This window comes from Pyrgilauda ruficollis, unplaced genomic scaffold (assembly GCF_017590135.1).
Source record: "Pyrgilauda ruficollis isolate IOZ18807 unplaced genomic scaffold, ASM1759013v1 scaffold11, whole genome shotgun sequence".
Taxonomy (NCBI): domain Eukaryota; kingdom Metazoa; phylum Chordata; class Aves; order Passeriformes; family Passeridae; genus Pyrgilauda; species Pyrgilauda ruficollis.
In genome coordinates, this window is record NW_024509210.1 from 7,408,425 (window position 1) to 7,425,864 (window position 17,440).

Below are 17,440 nucleotides of genomic sequence, written 5' to 3' on the forward strand. Positions count from 1 at the left end.
CTCCACTTCCTTGACGTAAATGTCAGTGGAAGGTTTGCAGAGGCAAGGAAACAAGAAAGCAGAATTTTCAAGCACCTGCTAACTAAGAAACTGCACCGTGCCACGCTGGTCATTCACAGACAGCATGTAAAACCCAAGCCTACCCAGTCAAGTCTGAAATCCAGACCATGGAATGCACAAGTGAACTGCACAGCTATGAGAAGGTAAACCAGGTTTTTTGGGGTTGTTTGGTTTTGGAGTTTCTTTTCCTGGAAAGGAATCTGCACCTCAGTATAAAAAACATTTCCACTTACAGAAGAAACAGGAGCTGGCTTTGAGAATCCCACCCAGTACAGACTAGAGTGTGAACTCATACTTGAGCTTGCTTTCTAGAGTCCAGATGTTGATTTCCACATAGTTTTAACCAAACACTGAAAACAGGTTTTCTTCCATCTTATAACTTCTAATGGGCACGATCCATTTATAGCAAAAAAACATTTAACTTGCATTAAAGCAAAGGAAACTGTACTTTATGGCAGCATAGGCAGTGACTAGAAAGGGCCTTCCTACATGTGCCCAGCTGTACCACATAAAATGAGTTTTGTGATTTAGTTACTGACCTTTGCAAGCCATCTAATGTTACAGACAAAATTTAGGAACCTTTACAACTGTTATGAATCATAGCAAAGAACTCTTGCTTAAGCACCATTCCCTTGCTTATCTAAGTCCACAACTGAGCGAATATAAGAAAAGGAACAAAGATTGGTTTTCCCAACTTAATTTCAGTTTCTAGCTCCAAATGGCAATTTATATGTCAACAATCAATATGCATACACTTGTCCAAGTCAATCAATCTGATGTGCCTGGGCAAGAGGGGAAAGAGAGGTTACAAGAGCAGAATCCTACTAATCTGAGCAGGGTGTACGGCTCATTTGCATGACTGTAATCCCATTTTACAGCAATACACTGGCTGCCAGTGCAACTACACTGAGGCCTCCACCACTGTTGTGCCTCGTCCCTCTGAAAATCAGGAACCTGTAAGAGACAGGAGCAGCAATTGCAAAATGCACATATGGAGCACTGCTTTTGTGCTGCTACATCTACAAAAGAGAAGGCACCAGCTTGTGTTTAGCTAGCACATCATTAAATTTCACAAAAAATGAGATTCTGCTAGACAAAGAGGCTTAAAATATAACCTGAGGCAAAAAGGCAAGCACATCACTTCACAACCTAAAGTACAAACATCATCTGAAGACTTACTTTTTGTTAGATTACCATCCCTGGCATTGGACTTATATGCAACTGTTCAGCCCCAGCTTCACTGAAACTATTCACAGGAATAAGAGGATTAAAAGTATCCTTATTGACAAGAACTACTCCCCACCTACCTCACTGTTTCAGCCACCAGCTTCCAAGACAATTCTCCACACTACAAACAGCTACTAAAATGCCCCAATCAATACCAATCACAGTATTTTAGCAGAATGAAAAAGTAAAACACTTTTTTTCACCATACACACTTCTAAATGCTCAGAAGTGTTGGAGGGTGTATTACCAGTATTAGCAAGAAGCTGTCCTGTAACAGCACAGAGCTCCTCAGACAGATAATAGCTCCCAAAACACCTGCCTATCTTAAGAGCTGATTTGGCTTGCTCTGTGCTTACCTTCATCAGAATTCTTTTGGTGGTTCTTGACAGACCACTGAACACAGTACGGCTGGTATGGGAGTAGCATAATAAATTTGAAGTGCAGGTATGTGATTTTTTTTCCACTAACACTACAAACCAATGAAGCAGTCCACTCAAAACACAGCCACCCTCCCCGTTGTTTACACTAAAAGCAATCATGTTTCCTAACACAGAAGGCATCTGTAACCAGTCCAGAAATCTGCTTGTCAGTAATTGACTTCGCTCACAGCACAGGCTGCATAGCTATGGTTAGGCAATACTAAAAACACTTGGAAGATTAAAGCAATATGTGGGCAGCACAGACTAATAACGTTCTCTACTGTGTTTCAGACAAAGCAAGTCACATTTGAGTCAGCTGACGGTTATCACCCACTCACAGCAACAGGAATTTCTAAAAATCAAATACAGAGCCCTGCTGCTTTGGTAGAATATAATTTTGTCTTGGTGTTTACAGCTTTAGTGTGAGGGGGGAAAAATGTAGTCATTCATCAAGAGGATACTGCCATTTTCAACACCCACAATTCCACTCTTACCTTCAAAATGCTACAGCAGTGATATTCCTAATGTATTTTCCTAACTTTACTCTCATAAAACAGATACTGTGATCTGTTAACTAATTTAATGTAGATATGCAGAGAAATCCTCATGGATAAGACATTAAGTCTAGAAAAAATGCAACAAAGTAATTTTCTAGACTTAGGTCCAAAAATTATTTTAATCCTCCAGGGACATTTACTTTACAAGACAAACCTAAGACACACTAAAATTCCAAGTTCAGACAATACTGCCACCACATAGAGTCCTGATCCCCTTCCCTGCCCCTCCTAAAATCCACAACCATTAATCAACCTACTCAGTGGAGCAAACAGCCACAGAGCAAACCACTAGCAAATCTTCAGATCAATCCTGTAATCTTGTACCACACACCAAGAAGTAAACAGGTTTAAGCCTTCAATCTACCTTGCCAGAGCATGGACAAATGCCAGCGTGGGGGCAGTCAGGAGGTGGCAGGAGAACAAGGATGGGAAAGCAAAAGCGGTGGCAGCTTGAGCGTGCCCATGGAAACACAGCACGCCCCTAGTGCCAGCCTATACCAGCGGCACACCTGAAGCCAACACTCTGAAAGATGAAGCTGGGGGAACGGGGCACAACACAGGCAAGAGGAAAAAAAAATGTCCTTTGCCAAGCTGTTGGCTTCTCCACCACCACTGTTCACCAGTACCAAGCATTAAATCTATATGAAGCTGGTGAAGCAAATGGACAAAGAATAATTTGCTGAGGAGCAAGAATTTTTAAAATACAGCAAGAGATGTACTTTGGTCTATGATCTGTTTTGACATGACTCAATTCCATTCCATCAAGACCAAATATATATCAAAAAGCATCAGTTCATTCAAGATATGGTGCCATTAAAAACAACTGTCATTCTTTGAAGGTGCTCAATCATTAGGGGTTTTTGTGAAGGTAAAAGGCTGCCTAATCTCTGACCAGGAAAAATTCAGAGATATTTTTAGGACCTTCTAAAAACAGAACAACTAAGAGGCACCTATGGATTGCTCTTTCCACATCCTAGAGAGAAGCTGACCACCAAAGGGGCTCTAATGTTCAGAACAGTATCTGGGTGCCAGCCATCAAATCTTCACATGAAGGGGCTGAGCTGGTACAGCAAAAAAAAAAACAAGATAAACTGAAAGGATGTGGTGCTCTTACAGGCTAATCTGCCCCTGGAAACACACAGGAGTCCTGCTGATGACTCAAGAACTCCAAGCAAGCACGTGTCATTTGCAATTTTGTCTCCAAGAAACTCAGGCTAGGGCCTCAAAAAGAACAGACAAGCCTCTCTTAGGGAACACAAGTATAGTTTATTTAGTTCTACTGCAGTTCAGATGAGCAGAGAAATATTTGCTCATTCTCAGAAGAAACCTGAGGATTAATCAACAAAAGGGTATTTTTTTAACCTGAAAGACTTATGATGACAGACAAATATCATTAATAGGCTGTCTCTGTTTCACCAGAAAAATAATGGAAGTAACAAATCTCAGAACTCAATGGAAAATGTGGCCAAAGCTAGACAGAGTTCTTGAGACATCATCTTTTGGGACCCTTATTTTGTACTGTGCAGAAGACTCAAAGACCTCAAAGAATATTTCAAGCAGAAGTAGCTCCACTGTAAGCACTAAAAACAATCCCAGAAGAGCAAATCCCCAACCTATTGGGAAGGGTTTCAGTGACCAGGGTTTATTCCATTACTGCATCACAAACTACAGCTTAGGAAAACTTGTCAGAAACACACATCAGTGTTTCCAAACCCCAAATAAAGGAAGCAGTAATTCAAAAGAGCTCCACTCCAGGTCTCTATACCTCACACTCCTTATGCTGCACTTTCAGCCAAGTCACCACTTCTATGTGGATGAGTTGCATCCAAAACACCATGTAAATGCTCAGAACTCAGAAAAAGTGGACACTCACATTTTTGAGAATAAGCTACATGTTCATCAAGAACCTCTTCTGAACTCCCCACTTGACTAACATCACCAGTCCTTTGGCATAAGGGCTCTACACTGCACAACTGTAATTCAAGGAGCTATTCAAGCTATGATTCATGGAATATTTTCAGCTCCATTTGATTTCTTAAACCAACAGAACTACACTAAAGACTTGCAAAAGGCAAGCAGAATTCAGTACTGCTCCCACAACAATTCAAAAGCTGTAACAGAGGACAACAGCAGTTCTACCAATGTCATTTTTCACTGTTCTTCATGGAGAAGCTACAAAAGACACAATTCACTGGCCTTGCTTCCATGTGAAGAAGTATTTATTCCTATTCAGCAAAAAAAGCTATACTAATTTTTAAAAAGAAATCAGCAAAACAGAAGAAGCTCCGAAGAGTCCCATATTTTCATTTATACATACCAGTCAGAATGCCAGCCAATGACACTGTACAGTGGAAGTCTTAACAATGTAAATTCAAACTACAAATATCTTTAGTTATTGACACTGAGGAGAGATACAACTCAATTATCCAGAGAATTTCAGTACATTTATGCTAATTCTGCCCCACTGACCTCAGGTTCGTTGAGGAAGTAACTGAACAGATAAGGTAGTTTCTGCTTCGACATACAGAGGTGCTTGATAAAGAGATCAGCAAAAAGGCAAGGATCTCTTACCTAGTTCAAGGAAAATCTGCTCCAAGTAGCTGACTGCAAACAAAGCATCTACTCCACATTCTGACTTAAAGCAAGAGATAGCACAGGAAACAGAAAAAAGGAAATGTTATACGTAAACTTAATCTAAAAGCCAGCAATTTTCCAAAAATAAGGAGAAAGCAGTAGAAAAGAGAGGTATCCTTTTGTAAGATATCCATTTCTTCACTAATATTTAAGAAATGCAGAGAAGAGCAGCAGCACAGGATGTAGGGCCTTCACTGACCTTATCCTCAAAAGCACTATTGGTTAAACCTCTGCAGTTAAAACTCAGGATTACACCAAAGTAAGTGAAAACAACACTAGATACTATCACTACAGTTCAATAGAAGCCTTATTAACATCTTAGAAAAGTTTAGAAAAATATTTCGTGTCTATGAAAACTTTCTTTAATACAGCTATTGACCAGTTTCATCGGAATAGGACCTTGTCTGCACTGCAATTTATTCACTATACACAATAAGCCACAAGTCATGCTTTCCTTTTACTTCACAGCAAGTATTGGGAAACACATAGAAGCCAGTTAGTCATTCTGAGCAGGAATTTATCCACCCCAGGGCACAAAACCTGTCAGGACAAGTAAACAGAATAATCTTAGCTGACCCAAACTTCTCAGTTGCTTTCTACTACCTCTCATGAGAGCAGATACACACCAACTCTCTCTAACATCAACAGTTGCAAGGCAAAACTCAGTCTTAACTTAAAAGAAGCATGTAATTTGATTTTTTTTCCTCCTTCTAAAAGAAGGTTTTGGAAGCCTTAAAAAGCAAATATCTTATCTGGGGAGCCAGAACTTCCAGTTTGGGGAATATTTTTATTTCTATTTAATAATCCAACAGTAACAGAACCTATTTCATACACTTTGTCTGCTCCCTCCCATACCTCCACACAGACTGAAAGGTTTCAAGAACAGATTGGGTCCCTCCATTTGCTATCTCATTTCATATCATAAAAAGACAGGAAGCCACCACCTTTCTTTGCTGACAAATACACTCTCTCTTCAGAGAACATCCTAAACTTTTATATATATTGTGACTTATCTCCACTTCCAGGAATGCCACTTGTTCAGTCTCCAGTTATATTTCAGTCCAAAATAATATATCTTTATTTTCTCTTTTCATAAGAAAAAAACCCCGAGAGACTGATTATAGCAATATACAACAAAGAAGTGATGAGCATATAATTTGCTTTGGGTTTTGTGGTTTGTTTCCTTAAAAATGTTCCTTGCTTTGGATATAATGCGCAGTCTGTCTACATCCACACCATATTTCTTAGCCTTCACAATGACTATTCCTATACACAAATTTATATATATAAACATATCTATTACAGATAATAAAATAGATATTTATTTTAACAGTTTAAATCAGATCAAAGTATTTCTTAGTTAAAAAAAAACAAAATTCCAGGGTTGAAATCTGATCTCCAGAAATGAGCACGCTAAGCAATGACTGCAATATCTGGATAATACTAGCTACATTCACCACTCATTCTCTCACTCAATGTTGACTCCATGTCACAGAAACAAGAAGTGGAGTTCAATCCACAAAACCTCTTTTTTTTCCCCTCCCCTCCCACCTCAATTACCAGGGCCCATGCTTTCAACACCAGAGCAACACTCATTTCAAATGAGGCACCAGGGAACGCTACTTTTTGGGGAAAGGCATGGGGGGTTTGGGGACAATGCCCCCCCCCAAGCTTTCTTTTGCTGCCTCCACCTCCAGCAGCTGCATTCACGACAATCAGGACAGCCTCTTTTTACTTGCCAAGGACGACAAACACCAGCTTCCAAGCCACAAGAGAAAATGGCTCTTTGTGGCCACGTAGACAGCTCAACCACTGTGTAATTCATCTCCTTACCGGTAAAGAAACACACTTGTGAAACTTGCAAAACCCAACTAGAAGATAAACCTCTAAGGCAGCACTGGAAAATCTTAAAGATGTGACAAAACATCCTCCACCAATGTCTCACAATCCTAGCCACTTCAGCAGAATCAATGTCTCAGCCCAAATATACAGCAACAATTAATGCCTCAGGAGTTCTAGCAAGTAGGTTTGCAGAGCGCCCTGCACATGTGGAGTGGTAACTCCACAGGGAAAAGATTAGAGAGACAAAAACCAATGCTGCTTCAGGACAAGCCCATGCTTGAACAGCTCCAGCCCTTCCCCCCAAAGCCAGAGCTCTGGCAGGTCGTGAGAAAGCTTTGACTGTCTCGCCCAAAGTCTCTGCACCCGCCCCTGGGGAAGGAGGAAAAACAGGCTTTCCACCTCTCAGGATGATGCCAAGAACAACACTGTGCCATTTAGAGATCAGGGCAGCAAAGACTGAAGGGACGCAGTGAGTGCTCCTTCCAACGCAGACCTCAGTCTGCAACAGCTAATTACAAACACCAGCAGAATTAGAAGGTACAGAGCTTAGACACAAACACCTCCTAACCTGTGCCTTCAGCAAAACGAGAAACATAGCTCCTGATGGAAAAAACGTGACAACACAGGAAACTGCCACTTGAATGGGCTGACAGCACAGTGACTGGCTACACAAGCAGCACAGCTCGGATAAAACACCACCACAGAGCTGAACTACCCCTTCCCTTCTCACTTGCCCCAGCTGGACAGGCTCTTTCAGTTTAACACTCTCCTGTTTTGCAGGAGCAGACCACTGCTATGACCACTTAGTCAAAATATCCTTTGCAAGCTCAGCACGATGGACACTTGGCAAAGATAGCTGCCTTGTTGTCTTCCGAGAGCCATCTCGCCAACTGCTTTCCAAGAGTCATCTCACTAATTGCCTTCCATTAGCTTCAAGTCAGACAACTTTCCTGATGAACCTTCCTGCTCCACAGGCTTGCCACGAAGCCAAAATGAAGCAGCTTAGTACTCAGGGCAGGGTGGAAAGCTTTGCTGTTGTTGCCCTTTATTAGATACAGCTCTACCACTGCAGGCATATTTTTGGACCACAAGGCCCTTCCCTGAGCACCATCTAACAACAAACTGTTGAGGGAAAAGCAATATGCATCCAAAGAATCAGCTCCATACCCCAGCAGCCAGGAGGCTGCAGTCACATAAAGACCCAAATCCAACCTCTCAGGTGTCTCCCTTCAGATCCAAGTTACTTGAGGCTATTTCCTTTGTTTTCTATTCCAGAAGTTTCTAGATGTCAGGAAACACATTTCAGCATCCATTTTATGCCCCAAAGCAAGAGTACACAGCTTGCCAAGCTGAATAAATGTGGTTTTAAAAAATATTAAAATTCACAGCATTCAGCTGCCTCCAAATACTCTGCTTCATCCTGTAGCTGCAAGGGCAGCAACTCAAACACCTGACTTTGTTACCTTCAAGTCCATCAATTATTTAGACAAAGCTCCTTTCCAGAGAGACTCAAGTATCAATTATTTAGTCTTTGAGCAGGAAACAAAAACTGTTAAAAGAGGAAAAGAGATTTCTGGAAGGGGCTGTTGGGACACATGAACATATTTGAGGTTGTACACAAACAACCTGCCTGAAACAAAACGAGAATGCCAAAACAAAACAACCCCTAAAGCCAAAAGCTCACACGCACACACAAGCTCCTCAAGTGCCAGAGCCAATTAGTGCCAAAGAGCCCCAACTACATCAGGGGGGTTCAGGACAGCTCTTCCCACGGAAGACCTTGATCCGTTTGGTGTAAATGCCTGTTCTCTAGCCCAGGAGCACAAAACACAGAGAAGCTGTTTTCTAATACCACAGAAGCTCTTTTACAACACCAAGACAACATTCAACAATGCTCACTACAAAGACCAAGGGGAAGCAGAGCCCTGTATTTATTACACCCTTGCCTTTCCCACTCAGGTTCAGAATAAGGATGAAGACAGGCCTAAGATTTTCAGCTTTTGCACAGCTTCTAAAGACAGTGACACAGAAAGAGCTCTCAGAAGAAGCACAGATAAAGCATTCACCTTAGATAAGAGCAGAAATTCTTCCACTCACATATATCATACGTAAGCTGGTACGTGGTACAATGAAAAGGACAAAACACTGTTGCTTGGCTCCCAAAGAGTTGAAGAAAGACAGGAAACTTGAAGCAAAACAAGTGCTGATCCCTCCCCCCTACCAAACAGGGGCTGAGGCACACTTTGGACCAGAAAAGAAAATAACCCTATTTTTAACCCCAGTTAAGAGCCCTGGGTTTGGATATGGCTCCTATTGTGGCCAGCTTTTTTTTTTTTTTCATTTGTTAAAGGTTTTCTGCACAAGCGATAACAGAATTCACATGTGAATAATCAAGCAGAGTGGTTCTTCTATCTGAGGGCTTCAGTTCCAAGATTTATGTCAGACTGGTCAAAAAGTTTAGCAAAAGCCTGGCCATTCAAGGCAGTTGTTTCAACTGCAAACATCACCATCTCTTGTACAGCCAATTTTTAAGGATCACTTTTGAAGGTGATGTTCCACACCTGCACTTTGCTATTATCCTCCCCTGTGACATTCACAAAATAGAAGAATTTGCCCAACAATGATTTTTCAGCTGACTGACCATATGAAAGAAGATCTTATCCAGAATAAAACTGTTTTACAACACAAAAAGTAGTTCAATAAATATGACATCCAGCTACAGTTATGTAGTTGAATTGTGCATTTAAAATTAAGTCAGAGCTTAGAATTTCAGCCCCTCCCCTTCTTTTTAGATTGTTGAATCAAAATTCAGATTCCTGTATCCTTGGGTAGATCCAAACTGTTACTCATTAAAACCCACACATGCCTAACCTTGATAAGCTTTAGTCTGACTGTCTCTGATGTTGTTCTTAACCTTCATGAGATACTTTTGACTGAGCATGAGCAAAATACTCAAAGAGAAGAATCCTGTTCCAGGGGCTGAAAGCAGCATCAGTAGCTCCACCCAAGCCACTAAGCAGAGTTTTGGAAGAGCCAAAGACTTTAGGACTGGGCAATACCAGAGAGGAAGACACACGACCCTCCTTTGGATCTAGAATACAACCTCTGCATCTAGAAATAACTTCTGTTTAATTCCCCTTTAGTAACAGCCCGCACCATTTACTGTTTGATGCTCTAATTTACTTTATCTGAGCTACTTCAGCTTGAAGCAAAATTCAAACCACAGCACATTCATGGATTTTGTGAATTGCATCCCTCTTAGCCTTAAAAATGTACCACAGGTGGCAAAGTGTGAAAGTCTGTTCAACCAAAAAACAGGAAGTTTTGACACAGGAAGCCACAATGCAAAGCAACGTGGCACAGAGAGCTCACTAGTGAAGTGTGTCCTAAGTCCACAGATTTTTCCATACCCCACCCAGGTGAAACTTTTTGTAAAAGCAAAAAAATAAAGGGAAGATCTGTGGAACAGTTTTGACAATCGCTCTGTGAACTCCACTTCCCCTTACACACACCCCAATGAGAATTCTGAACCAACACGGGGAGATGGAAACCAGCGTTTAATTTATTCACACCTATCAGTGCTCAAACTGTGCCACACCTAACCCACAATGAGAATCTTGATAGACTAAGAGAATTCGTCAGCAGAAAAATTCCTCTTTTTTCCAAACATCCATTTACAGGTAATGGCACATTAGCAGCCACCCACTAAAGTTTCATAAACTAAATAAAAATACCCTCTAAGAAAATCAGAGGTCAGCCTCAAAACAATCCACTATTCCTCAGTTATTCATTAGAAACATACAACAAACTCATTCCTCATCCAGATATAACCAAACTCATAAGACACCATGTCAACAATTTTCTTGCTACACCCAAGAGCAAAAAGTTATGCCTTCAACACCAAGGAAAGTATCCCAATTAAACAGCATCTTAGGGCTCAGAGCAAGGGCTTTTTATGGTCCTTTCATTAAGTACTACAAGGCGTAACGCCAGTAAAAGGCAGCCCAGAACACACCCCCTTGCACTCCTGTTAGGTATGCCACCCATGCGAAGACACTGCTCCTAGTAAAAGATCACACTTTTTCCTTCGTTTCTGCCACCCTCCTGCTCCCCACAAGGAGGCAGGAAGGACAGGAAAGAGGCTTTAAACAGGAAACAGTAAGATTAGTTTATCTACCATGCACTAAATGTCAGACAAAGCCTGTGCCCAGAAACAAGAACAAGACTTAAATGAGTTTTCTCCTGATTCGGGGACTGGAGATAATGCTACAACACAAAGGGAGCTACAAAGGAAGCTAAGTGGATCGACTTACACTAAAAAAAAATAATCACACAGAGCACACACCACCCAGAAAATCGGCTTTCCATGACTGTGATTTAGACCCTGACTGCGCCTTCAGCAAGTCCACCTAGGAACAAGATCAACAAACATGAAACAAAATATCAACTGTGTAACTTACTTGTTTTTACTTATAACTTACATTGTTTCTTCAATATAAACACACAAACTTTTGGAAAGAAACAGGAGAATTCCTGTTTCAGTGGCATTATAGTTTTGAACAGGACAACCTTCTGACAACAGGCAACAACACTATATTCCATCCTCCAAGAACAGAGCTAAAAGGATATAGATCACACCCTTAATGTGCTTTCTTCCAGTGTCATCAACCAAAGGATAAAGAACACCATTCTACCTACACAAGTCTGCTGAATTCCTCTTAAAAAATCCCAAACACACAAACCAAATCAAAAGCTGCAAAGCAGTTTTCACCACAGCTCGCTCCTACTTCACACCAATGACTAGACTTGAATTCCCACCCGATCTCTTCTCTTCCGCACCTAAACCTTCCACACCAAAAGTATGACAAATTTCACACACTTATTGTGGGTATAAAGCATCTCAGTACTGATGCCTTACTTCCTGCTGGAGACAGCCAGAAAAGAGATGGATCATCTCACCAGAGAGCACTTATGAACGACACACACCCTGTGCTTCCATTCTCTAGGAACTGCTCTCCTTCCATTTTACTCAGAGTTCTAGGTCACAAGGCTTAGGCCACTGTAGCAAACAAACAAAAACCCAACCAAACTAAAAAGCAGTGCTGGAAGAATTTTGTCCTGCCAGTTATTTTAAAATATCCTTCATGCCTCCACCACCACCTCCTTGGAAGATCCACCAAAGAAAGGAAAAAGCACCCAAACAAGTAGCTTCTTTTACACCATGGGATAGGTTTCTTTGTGAAGTTTCTTGGGGTTTTTTTGTTTGTTTGTTTGTTTTTTTTTTTTAATTCAGAACGTCTCAAAATGCTAAATCTACATAGAGCACGGAAGATAAAGCAAGAGCCAAAACAGAACTGACCATGGAGCATCACCTCTGGTACCCCGCGCCCCACGGTCGGGCCTGTTACGGCAGGAGGCTGAAAGGGTGCCAGCGAGGTCGCTCACTACCACAGCCGACAGACAATTAAAATGAAAATATTTTAAAAATTAAGTTACGGGCCTCGATCCTTACACCCACTGCGCCGTGTCTCCCTCTACACAGCCGGGGCTCAGGGCAGGCTCTGGCAGCAGCCGGGGCGGAGAACGGAGCGGGCAAACTCTGGCTGCAGCACTCCGAAAGGCCTTTTCTCTTACTGTAATTTTTTTATTATTACTATTTTTCTCCCTCGTGGCACCTCAACGAAACAAGCTAGCGCCAGCTCCCAGAGGAAGCCTCACCCGGCCTCTCCGGCTTCCTTTAATGGACAAGGACAATGGCAGGGGCTCGCCACAGCCCCGCGCTGCCGGGAAACTCGGGCAGCCGGGAGCTGCTCCGGAGCACACGCTGCTCCGGGGACAGGGGGCAGAAACACGGCCGTTTCAAGCCGGAGAGAGCGAGGGGCACTCCGGGGCAGACGGCGGGCGGGTGCCCGGGCCGGGCCGGGACTCACCGGGGCAGCAGCCTGCTCGCTAAGTTTCGCCGAGCTGGGCGGAGGGCGAGGCGGCGGTCGGCGTAGGTCCCTCCGCTGCCTCGGCTAGTCCATGGACACGGCGGCGCTGCCGGAGCCTCCTCCCCGCGTCAGCTCGGCCGGAGCGCCGGGCGTGCCGCCGGGCGTGCCCTTGTGCCGAGCCGCCCCGCCGCTCTCCCGCCGGGCCGAGCAGCGCGGAAACGAATGTCGGGGCCACGCCCGCTCCGCGCGCCGCCGTGCTCCACACAAAGGGGGCGTGCAGGAAGCGCGGCTCTGCCTCCGGACCCCGCGGCTCCCGCCGGCTTCGCCCGCTGTGACTCCCTGGCAGGCGTTCCCCCCGAGCGCCCCCGGCCCTGGCGGGCCCGGCCCTCAGCCCTGGAGCGCGGCCCGCGGCTTTGTTACCTCGGGCTCGTTCCGTGGCCCGGCGGCTGCGCCCCCGCCCCGGCCCCGCGTACGGGGCTCACCCAGCCCAGCCCGGCCCTGGGCCGCGCCTCTTACCCCGCAGGGCTCCGGAGCGTGAACCAGCGTGTCAGAGACAGCACATGCTGAGCTGTACTGAAGGCACGGTCGAGCCTACCTGGAGAGCCGGAAGGCGCAGGAAAGGCATGAAATAAAATGACGCCGAAGAGTATTTTGAGTCTTCGGGCGTCCCAGGGCTTTTACACTCCCGAGCGAGACGCTGAGAAGAGAGGCGGGAGGGGAAGGGAGGGCCGGGCTGCTCCGAGCCGCGTCGTTAGCGAGTGATGGCTCCCACCTGAGGCAGCCGCCGCCTGGCAGGTGCGAATGCGCCCCTGCCGGCCCGCTGGGCTCCCACCTCCACGCTCCCCTTCTGCTCCCTTTCCACACCTTGTGATCTCTCTTGACACAGGAAACATTTGTCACCTTCATTCCCGTCCTCATCTATAAAGCAAAACGAATGTCTTCAGTGCTTCTCTAACTATGAAAATACACTCGTGGCAGGAAGGCAAGGCCAGGGGAGGTAGTGCAGCACCACGCGCGTTCTTACAGGCTGCCTCACGGTGTCTACACTTTCTTCACCTGCTGCAGCCCTTGGACTTTGAGGAATTCCTTATTCCCCCGAGTCAGGAACCAGCCCGCTCACAAAGACAGCAGCAATCGCACTGAAGCGAAAGGATCTGTTGAGCAATCAAATGGTGCAAGCTTAGCATTTCTCTAGTGTGCTAATTCTCCACTCATCAAAGCTGACAACCAAAAACCGGCTAGAATTAACAGTAAATACACAGTTCCCCTCAGCCAACCCCTTCTGTTGTCCGACAAAGCAATACACACCAGCGTGTCACCCACTCGCCTCTCACATGATCAAGATTCCTTCTCATTTCCCACAGGCGGTTATTTAAATAAATGGGGGGTTGGGTTTGGTTTGGGGTTTTGTTTGTTGCTGGGTTTTTTAAAGGGAGGGGGACTATTTCCCAGCCTCCCCCAAGCTTGCTCCAGCCTTCTTAGAAACCAAAGCAAAACTGAACTGAAGTTAAAGGTGTTAGCTGTGTTAAAGATGACAGAAGATGCTAACAACTACCTGAATTTTGAGCAGAATCTAAGAGGGGAAGGGGAGCTCGGAAAGGTCACTGGATTATCAGATGGCAAGAAGAACTAGAAGACATCCTTTCTTCGTCTCAGAAGTACTGAAGTAATCTTACAGAGCACTGAATCACGTCTCCAGAAAGTCCAGAGCCAAGGCAGAAAGCTCTAGTATGCTGATTCTGTAAGACATAGGAAGATGGTGCAATAGTAACTTCTAAGATTCAATGGGGAAAATGGGAAATTTCAGGGAAATTCAGCAGCTTTAGGATGTAAGGATTGTGGAATTAGGAAGGGCATTTGTTGATAAAATAAGGTGAACACAACCATGTAGGTTCTCTTGCAATTTACTATTTGTAAAATGGTTAGTGTTAGCAGTTCACAGCATAGTTGAATTGACTGTGTTCACTGTGAGCATGGAGCTGGTTCGAACAGCATCTCCGTGTCCCATTTATTTGCCTTTGACATTATCTCTGCACAGTACTTCACTGTGTTGCCAAGAAAATTGGAGTAAAAATCTCATCCATCACAGAAGCCATTAACTAAGTGCTACGGCAAATTGGAACACTTTTAAAAGACAGTCACCTCAGCAGTAAGACATGTAATAATCCTGCAGGAATGAAAATAGGAAAGCTGATTTTTTTAAAGTGAATATGTGCACGCCAATGTTCATGTATGTTTTGTTAATGTTGTTTTCCTCTGACTACTATAAAACGTTTTCTAAAATAAATAAAATCTTCATGAGGAATATCTGGTGGAAAATGGCCTGACCAGAGCTGTTCACCACTGTGTATGTTCAACGTTATCACCAAATACCATTTTCCAGTGTAAAAAAAAAAAAGTCTATTTATGGAGGGAGGCATCCAGAAATCAGACTTACAGTTGGAATTGTCATGTGGTTTTGATTATTATGAGGTTAAGAGAGAGGGCAGTGCAAGGAAACAAAGCCCACAGAAACTACTCAGAGACCGTAAGCAACTTCAAAATGCAAAGAAATCAGTAGCTGGATCTAAAAGAGAAAGCAGAAACATTTTAGGGAAAGCCACGTTCGAGATCGATCAGAAGAATAATAAATTAGGATGGAACTGGTCAGACACCCAATAAAATTCGAGGCTGAATCAGTGATTTGAGTTTGTCCTCAGCGCCACAGCGTTTCCCCGCCTCCCCCTGCTGTTAGCAGCTGCTGTCGCCCCTCTCTGCTCGGGTCCCCTCGATCGGCCCCGGACAGCCCGTGCGACAAAGGCACACCCCGGCAGGACAGGAAATTAGTACCACAAAAACGCACTAGGTTAAATGTTGTAAGTATCGCAGTGAGTCTGTTAATAATTTATTCCCTCCACTCAGAAATCTCTATATACCACAGACTGTGTCCGTCAGTACAGTGCATCCTTCCTCCAAGTTTCTTCTTGAAAGGAAAACGTCCATACAAGTGAAAAGATCGAAGGAATAGATGGCTCTTCCAACAGCTTTCTTCCAGCCGAATCGGACCCGACAGCGGTCTGCTCCTGGAACCTGCTTAGCGCATTTTCTGCTGCAGAAAACCCCTCGGGCTCACCGCTCACCTGCACTTCGGCTGGCGAGCAGTGACATCCAGCGGCTCGGAGACAAACTTGCCTTTTTTCTTTTTTTTTTTTCCTACCACAGTGCATCACAGGAAACGCATGAGAAAAATGTCAGGGATCCCTTGGCATTCCCGTCTCGTTGTGGATATTCGCGAATGGCACCAAGGACAGGCAGTTTGACAGCGCGGAACAGATAACGCGCACGGGGAAGCAAAGACGCAGGTCCAAAAACACCCTCTGGGGCAGACAATCTTTCTAATGGCCCTAAAAGGACACTGCAAAAAAAAAAAAAAAAAAACGCAATTGGGGATGCCTAAAGTTCAAATAAAAAGCACTTTCCTATATTACACCCACATCAATGACTTCACAGCATTTTCATTAATGAAATATTTTCATTAACCCCAGTTATGTGCTGAAGATAAATGAGCTGACAAACAAGGAAAAGTTGATTGAAAAAAAATTACTACAGCAGAATTGTGTTTCTCAAGCCCTACCCTTGCACTTTGTGCACTTTTGTACTGACCTGACCCATCTTCAACCTTAAAGATGAAAATAAATAGATTATCATTCTGCATGGGTGCAAAATGCACATCTCAGAATAACAAACTTTTAGTTATTAGTTTCCAGAAACTAGCTGAGTGTTAAAGTATGATGTGATGTTTGATGTGCTGAGAAGTGATTTAGATTTTGGGTACATGCCATGTTAAAAGAAAAAAAAAAATCAAAACATTAAATGTATACAAGGAACTGGGCCAGCAGAGGTAGCTGTTAGCACAACAAAATCAACAACTGTAATTTTTTTTTTTTGTCAGTGGACATTCTAAATTCAGTCTGCAGTATTGGAAATTCACTTAGATGTAATTTGTTCCTCCTTTACTATGTTGCTCTAATTTTAGTTATTTGGTTTAGCCCATTGCCAATGGTAATTATCTGTTCCTAGCTCCTGTGTACCACCTATTTTCTATCCTTCCCATTTTTATTTTGTCAATGTGGGGCTCAGAAAGGATGAGTCAACTCCAAGTAATCTCAAGGTTGGCTTGAAAAAAAAAATCAGATTTATAGATAATTTTTTCAGAACGATTTCAAATGTCATTTTGACCGTCTAGGGCTCCAGATTTTTACTTGATTTTTGAAAAACAGGGTTAGAAAACAAAAAAAAAATCAGATTTATAGATAATTTTTCAGAACAATTTCAAATGTCATTTTGACCTTCTAGGGCTCTAGATTTTTACTTGATTTTTGAAAGACAGGGTTAGAAAACTTTAAAATGCGCATAAGCTTATATAACTTTCAAATCAAGAAGTGCACTAACTGTTAATGGGAAATAACGCTGTTTAGAGCAGGAAAAGACCTCAGTCTGATGTGGTTTCTGTATATAACCCTCTGGAGAATCTGCCAAAGCAGAGAACTTTCAGTTTCCATGAATACTTTAATAAACTTAAAAAGCCTTCATGGCTCTTTCTAAAAATGTTTTTACGTTACAGGAACGCTTCAGCATGCTGTAGTGTTAGTGATTTATATGTTTGACAGCCATTATTCTTCCAAATGCTGGACAGCATAGCTTCCTGCTTCTGTTTCCACTCCCCTTGGGGGGGCTGAGAGCAGGGCTGCAGCCCCATGGCATCCTTGTCATCACCTAAGGCTCCCTGCAG

General features: G+C 43.4%; 1 protein-coding gene across 2 annotated transcripts in view; it reads right to left on the bottom strand.

Annotated features, from left to right (window-relative positions):
- Positions 1-13,309, bottom strand: part of TSPAN14 (tetraspanin 14) — a 30,729-nt gene extending 17,420 nt beyond the window's left edge. The window contains exon 1 of one of the 2 annotated variants that reach the window (XM_041474978.1): positions 13,265-13,309. The gene's annotated coding sequence lies outside the window, so the exon portion shown is untranslated. Of the gene's footprint in view, positions 1-12,669; positions 12,870-13,264 lie in introns of those variants that run through there. The other variant, XM_041474969.1, reaches the window with a different exon arrangement.
- Between the last annotated feature and the right edge of the window lie 4,131 nt (positions 13,310-17,440).